Source organism: Odocoileus virginianus, chromosome X (assembly GCF_023699985.2).
Source record: "Odocoileus virginianus isolate 20LAN1187 ecotype Illinois chromosome X, Ovbor_1.2, whole genome shotgun sequence".
NCBI lineage: Eukaryota > Metazoa > Chordata > Mammalia > Artiodactyla > Cervidae > Odocoileus > Odocoileus virginianus.
In genome coordinates, this window is record NC_069708.1 from 5935216 (window position 1) to 5942888 (window position 7673).

The 7673-nt window shown below is 42.7% G+C and overlaps 1 non-coding gene across 1 annotated transcript; it reads right to left on the bottom strand.

Annotated features, from left to right (window-relative positions):
- Positions 1–725: 725 nt before the first annotated feature.
- On the bottom strand, positions 726–859 carry LOC139033187 (U8 small nucleolar RNA). The gene has a single exon (XR_011485815.1). It is a non-coding gene; the product is annotated as a U8 small nucleolar RNA (small nucleolar RNA).
- Between the last annotated feature and the right edge of the window lie 6814 nt (positions 860–7673).

Sequence of the window (7673 nt, forward strand, 5' to 3'; positions counted from 1 at the left end):
GTTGAAAGAGTACATACACTACCAAAGGGCATGGATAGAGGGAAAGGAATATTTTGTGACCCTTTTCATAACCTACAACATACTATGTTTGTCATTCACCAAGTTACAGACACCATAGCAACCCACTCTGGCTATCCTACCCATTTAGACTGTAGGCAACCCAGTGGGGACATGCAGAAATGTTCTGAGGTCAAGAACCAAGTGTAGCTTTGGAGTAGCAATTGTACTTATCTTTCTAACCATTCACCGTCCCTTGTTTCTGTAGCACATGGTTAAATGACTCCATCTCACAACCTCTCTTAAATACCTCCTTTGTTTGCCAGGATTTTTAGTTGTAAACAGAACGATCCACAAGTGCTATAATCTCAGGATCAAAGTCTCAAGAGTTCATACAGCCTGGGAAAAAATGCACAGTCTTATCACAGACCCACTACTCCAGTCTTTGGCACTGGATGCTGGAAATGCCGCCACAGCTGAAGATAAAATTCTTTAGTCTGTGTATTTCCTGGATGATCAACTCTTCCCACATGCAACCATTAATTTATGTTGCTGCCTCCAAGTTGAACCCTGAGGTTAAGGACCTGGGTCACATGCAGAACTCTAGAAGCAAGGAAATCTCGGAAATGTAGTTTTTAAATTTCTGACTTTGTATGGAAAAGAAAGCTAGAGGGTGGTTGTAATGGGTGCTAGGTGATCTAATTTCCAGTATTTTTTTCCCAAGAAGAATCAAACAGGAGCAATCAATGTTGCAACTCCTGATTATGCAGAGCTCCTAATTATGAGTCATGCCAGCTCAAGTCATAATGTTCTATTCTGCCCTCCCAAGGGAAGAATGGGTAAGGATTATGCTTCTTGATGATTGACCTCCAGTGTTCACTGTAGCTTCCTATTCTAAAGTCCAAGGTTAGAAAAGGGAGAACAGGATGGATAACTGACCATCTGCTCCCCATATCCATCTCTCCTACTCTTCTTACGATCTCATGAGCTTGAAGGAAATGGATTCTACTTTCTCTCTGGTGAGATTTGATCTACATAGACAGGCAACTGAGCTTTAATGGTGAATGGGACATTTCGGGGTTCAGTTCCAGAGAAGCATACCCTGAGGGAAAGATCTGTGCCAGTGATGTATAAAGGAAGTGCTCTTGGAATCAACTTGTAAAAAGAAAAATGAGTAGGAACAGAATAGCAGGATAAGGAAGTAGGAAAAGCATGACAGGTTTTCATTTTCAGGCAAAATCCTTAGGAGGACAGCTGCAGCCTGATCCTTCGAGGCAGCTCTGAGGCATAGTACCTGAGAGTTTGTCCTAGGTAGACACAAGGGGGCTGAGCTTTCATACTAGTGCCTTCTTCAGCTGTTGTTGGCTAAGGGTCATGTCTTTGTTTCGTCTGCTATAACAAAAGTGTCATAGTCTGAGTAGGTGAAACAGCAAACACTTAATTCTCAGAGTTCTGGAGGTTGGGAAGTCCACCATCAAGGTGTCAGTGGATTTGGTGTCTGACGAGAGTCCTCTTCCTGGTTCATGGATGGCTGCCTGCTGGCTGTATGCTCATAGGGCAAAAGGGTCAGGGGAACTTTCTAAGGCTTCTATTATAAGGGTGCTAATCCCATTCATGTGGGCTCCACCCTCATGACCTAGTCACCTCCCCAAAGTCCTGCCTCTTTGGGGATTAGGATTTCAACAAATGAATTTGGAGGAGTAGGGACACAAATATTCAGTTCATCAGAGGCCACCACAGGGTTATATAAATGCCTAAGCAGTTCCAACTCTTTTTTTTCCCCTGGGCAGACTTTGGGAGCCCAATGGCAGTCTTCCAACTAGGGAGTAAGAAGGAGGTTGAAGGCAAAGTACATTGAAGCTGGCAGAGGCAGTTGAAAAGATGACAGGATGGGAGTTCCCTGGTGGGCCAATGGTTAGAATTCTGGGTTTTCACTGCTGTGGCCAGAGTTCAATCCCTGATCAGGGAACTGAGGTATCCTGAAAGCCACGTGGTGTGGCCAAAAAAGAAAGGATCACAGGAGACCTAAGGGAGTACAGTGGACACTGTCCACTATGCAGTATCTTCTCATTAGCAATATCATGCAGTTCCCCAGGCCTGGATTTTAATTCGTGTGATGGGATAGTGGCTTGGCATTCAACATCCATTCCACCCTCCTTGTGTTCTGCAGTGGCTTGAAAGCAAAAACTACATTTCCCAGGCTTCCTTGTGATTAGAATTCTGGGTGTGATTTAAAATCGGGTGCACCCCTGCACTGGAGAGGAAGGAAGGGAAAGGATGGGGAAGGTGGGGAAGAGAGAGAAAATTGAAGGAACAAAAGGGAAAGAAGAAAAAGAGGGAGATAAAGGAAGAGAGGGAGGAAACTTCCCTATTTCCATTGCCTCCTCCCCTCAGTTCACATCCATTGGACTAGCACTAAACCTAGCTTCTCACTGGTCCCTCTCCTAGTGCTGTTACTTTAGAAAGTTGGAGATTTCCATCTAGGTTACTTCTTCCTGGGACACAGCTGAGGAATAGGAGTCAGTTATAACTCCAACTTCCCCACCAACTTGGGTGTATAATAAGTAATTTTCTTTCTCTCTCTTACCCCCCCATCTCTCCCCACACTCCACCCCATCTCTCTCTCTCACCACCCCATCTCTCTCTTTCTCTCTCTTTCTCTCTCTCTCTCTCATGCACACTTGTGCTTTCTTAAAAAACAAAACAAAACTGAGTCTCTGAATCTAAGCTTCCATTTTCCCATGATGGCAGGAAATATCAGTCATTCTTGGCTTCTCTATTCCTTCTCAGGGTTGTGTCACAGTTCTGGAGTCTTACACAATGTCAAGGAATGGTAGAGGGGCAAATGGGGAGTTTATGTCTGACCTTCAATTTATAGACTGTTGGTCATCATTGGACACGGATTATCACAGGTCATTGCCAGAAGAGTCACTGCTTCATCTACACGGCCTCTTCAGATTCCCAGCCGTCCACTGCTTCTAGGTTGCCGATAGAACCAGGAATCTTTTTTCAGGGCTTTCTGTGGTCCCATCTGCCACAAGGCCAGTCCTCTTTCAAGCCATGGTACCTCCCAACGTGTATGTAGCATGGGGGTGGTGTCGTTGTGGGGAAATTCTCGAAATGCACATCCAGGTTCCTGGTTTTCTATAACCTAAAAATCACTTTTTCTTCTTCTTCCAACCATGTGCTTTCTCTCACTTAAAATAATCTGGTAAGTCAGAACATTCTTCTGACAGGGATATACTGACAGTACAAAATATCTTTGAATTCATCTTTCAGTTTGAGCTGAACTATTCACTTCCTGAACCTTGATCTTCCCCTCAATTTTTCAAGAGGGAAAAAAAAATAACCATAGCGTGCAAAAGAAAATTTGTTAAACCTTTGCCATGTAAATTTGTAAAACTCACTTGTCTTCTTTTTCCCATCCTCCCAATCCCCAAAGTTAGTGAGTCATAGAAACAACTTTAACAAGTATTCTCTACAGGTCTCCAGTGAAATGTTGAAAGACTCTACTTGACCTCATTTCTTTCAATATTGGAGTTGTTCCTGCCAAGATATTGGACACAGAAAGACACAAGTAAGGGCTTGGAGAAGGAGGGGAGAGGTCTCAGTACCAAATGGGCAGTGAGATTAAGGCCAGAGTATGTGTATACATTCAGTTGCTTAATTGTGTATGACTCCTTGTGACCCGCCAGGCTCCTCAGTCCATGGGATTCTCCAGGTAAGAATACTGGAGTGGGCTGCCATGCCCTCCTCCAGGGGATCTTCTGACCCAGGGATCGAACCCGCATCTCCTGTGTCTCCTGCATTGGCAGGTGGATTCTTTACTACTGTGCCACCTGGGAAGCCCTGAGATTAAGGCCAAGTCAAGGTCAAAGCCAGGGCTGATTATTAAAGTCCATACTTAAGGTACCCCATCTCTACCCCTTCCCTTACTTCCCAGAGTGCTTAGTAAAGAAGATTCTAGTCATAGCCCTGTAATAATGCCTGAGAGTCCAAAACTAAAGAAATAGAGGTAAGCAAGGACGGGCTTCCCTGGTAAAGAATCTGCCTGTGAGATGTGGGTTTGATCCCTGGGTCGGGAAGATCCTCTGAAGAAGGAAACAGCAACCCACTCCAGTATTCTTGCCTGCAGTGGAAGTGAGAGTCTTAACCACTAGACAACCAGGGAAGTCCCCACTATTCTTGTCTGGGAAATCTTGTGGACAGAGGAGCCTGGTGGGCTACAGTCCGTGGGGTCGTAAAAGAGTCGAACATGTCTTAGCAACTAAACAACAACAGCAGCTACTGAATTGGTATAAATCGAAAGAAAAATGATTCAACATGCCTTAAATAGTCATTGCACAATTCTTACTACGTTCAGCGTGCCTTGCTTAAAAGGTTTGATACTACATCATAAAGGAGCTGTTTATACAGGGACTGTGAATCTCATCTTTGCATCACAGTTGATGCTCAGTAAATATTTGTTGAATTTAGCTGAATTTAAAATGTGAGGAGCTAAAACATGACAGATGGTTTTGTATGGACAATACAATAGAAAAAGAAAATAATCCAAATTATATTTGTTGAATGTCAAATCCTAGGTTAGCAAAACTCAGATTGCTGTTGTTTATTATGTCTTATTGTTAATACACACAACTGCCTGCTTATGTTGGCTGAATGCATTAGCCTCGATTATGTAGGTGGGGCCAATTTATTCATAAGGTCCTTATAAAAGCAAGGCAGGAAGCTTAGGGTGAGAGACAGAGGTGTGATGCTGGCTGAGGAAGTTAAAACAGTGCACAGTCAGGAGCTGAGGAACAAGGTTGGCCTCTAGGAGTTCCAAAGAGTTAGAGAACCAGTTTTATTCTAGAGCCTCCAGAAGGAAGGCAGACCAACCAAGAAGTTGATTTTGACCCAGCTAGAATGACTTTGGACTTCTGGCATATATGACTGTAAGATACGTTTGTGTTGTTTTAAGCTCTGAATTTTGTGGTCATTTGTTACAGTGTCAAAGGGTAGTTAATATGCTGCTCATTCGTTCATTCATTCAGCTCTGGTTTCAGCCATTGACTGTCGTTCCAGACACTTTCATACCTCCGCTTAGAACACCCCTTCCATCCATCTACCTCAACCCTATCTCGTTCTTCAAAAGTAATTTAAACCATCACTTCCCCTTTGGAGTCTTTGGCCCTGGGCCCCTCCACTGTCCAGCACTCCTGAGCACATCTCCTTTGCAGCACTTACCACACTTGAGTTGGAATCATTGATTGCTCTATTCCTTCCTGTTGGTACCACTTTGCCAAGTTCTTGCTTAAGCAAGCAGCTTTGTTACTTGTTCCTTACTTGTTTGCCAGGTCCCTCCAGGATAACAAGGTGACAGAGAAGGGGTCAAATCCTCTGTGTTTGTACACATGCACACACGTGTCTTCCCTGCATGTTTCATATCAGTACACAGTGCTCCCCCAAAGCAGCATCAAATAAATGCTCATTTGAAAAAGAATGAACCAGTCTGCTTTGTAACAAGTCACTTCTCAAATTATCAAAAGGGTAAACATGTGCAATATTACTATAACATGTTTTTATTATACCATTTACTAAGCTGCTATAAGAAATTAAGCTCACTTATTCAATTTTCTTCTTGAGGAGAAACTCTGAATAGCACTTTTTTCTAGTCAAAATTACCTAGTTTTCAGACTGATGGATCTTTCGATTCAGCCATCAGACATGGTATCCAACACAGCAAAACTTGTTTATCTCTTGACATGTATGAATCAGCTACCAACTGTGTGCAGGTATTGCTTGGAACATGGAGAAGCAAATGAATAAATCAAAAGTTCCAATTTGTAGGCAGGAAGACGGGCAAGTAAATACTACAAAACAGAACACTATAAAGAAAAGAACATAATGGTAAAGAAGGTATTTTTTCCTTGGAGTAGAAAACCAGTCTTTAATGAGACAGATGGTGGTATGACATGAGCTTGAGTAAATTCTGGGAGTTGGTGATGGACAGGGAGGCCTGGCGTGCTGCAGTCCATGGGGTTGCAGAGTCAGACACGACTGAGCGACTGAACTGAACTGATGGTGGTCCACAAAAGAATAGGTGGTAGTAGTTAAGAACCAGTACTTTAGGGACTTCCCTGTTGGTCCACAATGCAGGGGACATGAGTTCGATCCTTGGTTGGGGAACTGGGATCCCACATGCCATGGGGCAACTAAGCTGGGGCACCACAACTACTGAGCCTTCACACCACAACAAAAGATCCCACGTGCCACAATAAAGACCTAATTCAGTCAAATAAAAAGAAATAATTTATTGGAAAAAAAAAAGAACCAGGACTTTACATTTAAATGGAAATATATTCAAATCTGGTTCCACTACCGCCTGTGTGCCCTTGGACAAATTACTTACCTGCTCTGAGCCCAGCTTGCTCCTCTGTGTTTAAAAAAAAAAAGGCAGGGGTGGAGGAATAATAGGCATACTCTCTCATGAGGTTATTATGATAATTATATAAAATTCATAGAAAATGCCTAACATGGTGCCAGGCACCATGGCAAGCAATTAATGCATTGTTGTTGTTTAGTCGCTAAGTCATTTGTGACTCTTGCAACCCTATGGACTAGCCCACCGGGCTCCTCTCTCCATGGAATTCTCCAGGCCAGAATACTGGAGTGGGTAGCCATTCCCTTCTCCAGGGGATCTTCCCACCCCAGGGATTGAACCCAGGTATCCCACATTGGCGGGTGGATTCTTTACCACTGCACCAGGAGGGAAGCCTAATTAATGCAGAGTGGCTATTATTTATTTAAAACAGTGGATAACATTTCTGAATTAATATTTCAAAACCAGATTTTTTACATGATACCACATGTTGTTAAAAAAGAAAATTCACCCTACAAATACTGGGAAAATACAGAGGATGCTGTTATGCTTCATATTCCTCCTCCTGGTTGAGGAACTCATTCTCCCAGGAGCTGCCAGGAGTTTGGCTTCTGAAGGCTGCCAGCTGATTTCCCCTTGAGAAATTTGACTCTGAATTACTTCAGCTACCGTTGCGCCCCCTGCTGGTCAAGCGGGAGAACCAAAGCCAACCCTCTCATTTCAATTTGGAACAATTTTTTTTTTTTTTTTTTTTTTTTAGTTTTGAAAAAATTTTATTTTATATTGGAGTATAGTTGATTTACAATGTTGTTTTAGTTTAAATATACAGCAAAGTGATTCGGGTATACATATACATATATCCATTCCATTTTCAGGTTCTTTTCATATAGGTTATTACAGAATATTGAGTAGAGTTTCTTCTGCTATACAGTAGATCCTTGTTGTTTGTTTATTTTTTAAAATTTACTTATTTTTAATTGAGGGATAATTGGTTTACAGAATTTTGTCCTTTTCTGTCAAACCTCAACGTGAATCAGCCATATATGTATATATATCAGACATATACATGTCCCCTCCCTCTTGAACCTCCCTCAATTTTTTAACTTTATTTATTTATTTTGTTCCCTGGTAGCTCAGCTGGTAAAGAATCCACCTGCAATGTGGGAGACCTGGGTTCAATCCCTGCATTGGGAAGATCCCCTGGAGAAGGGAATGGTTACCCACTCTAGTATTCTTACCTGGGAAATCCCATGGACAGAGGAGCCTGGCGAGCTACAGTCCAGGGGTTTGCAAAGAGTCAGACATGACTGAGTGA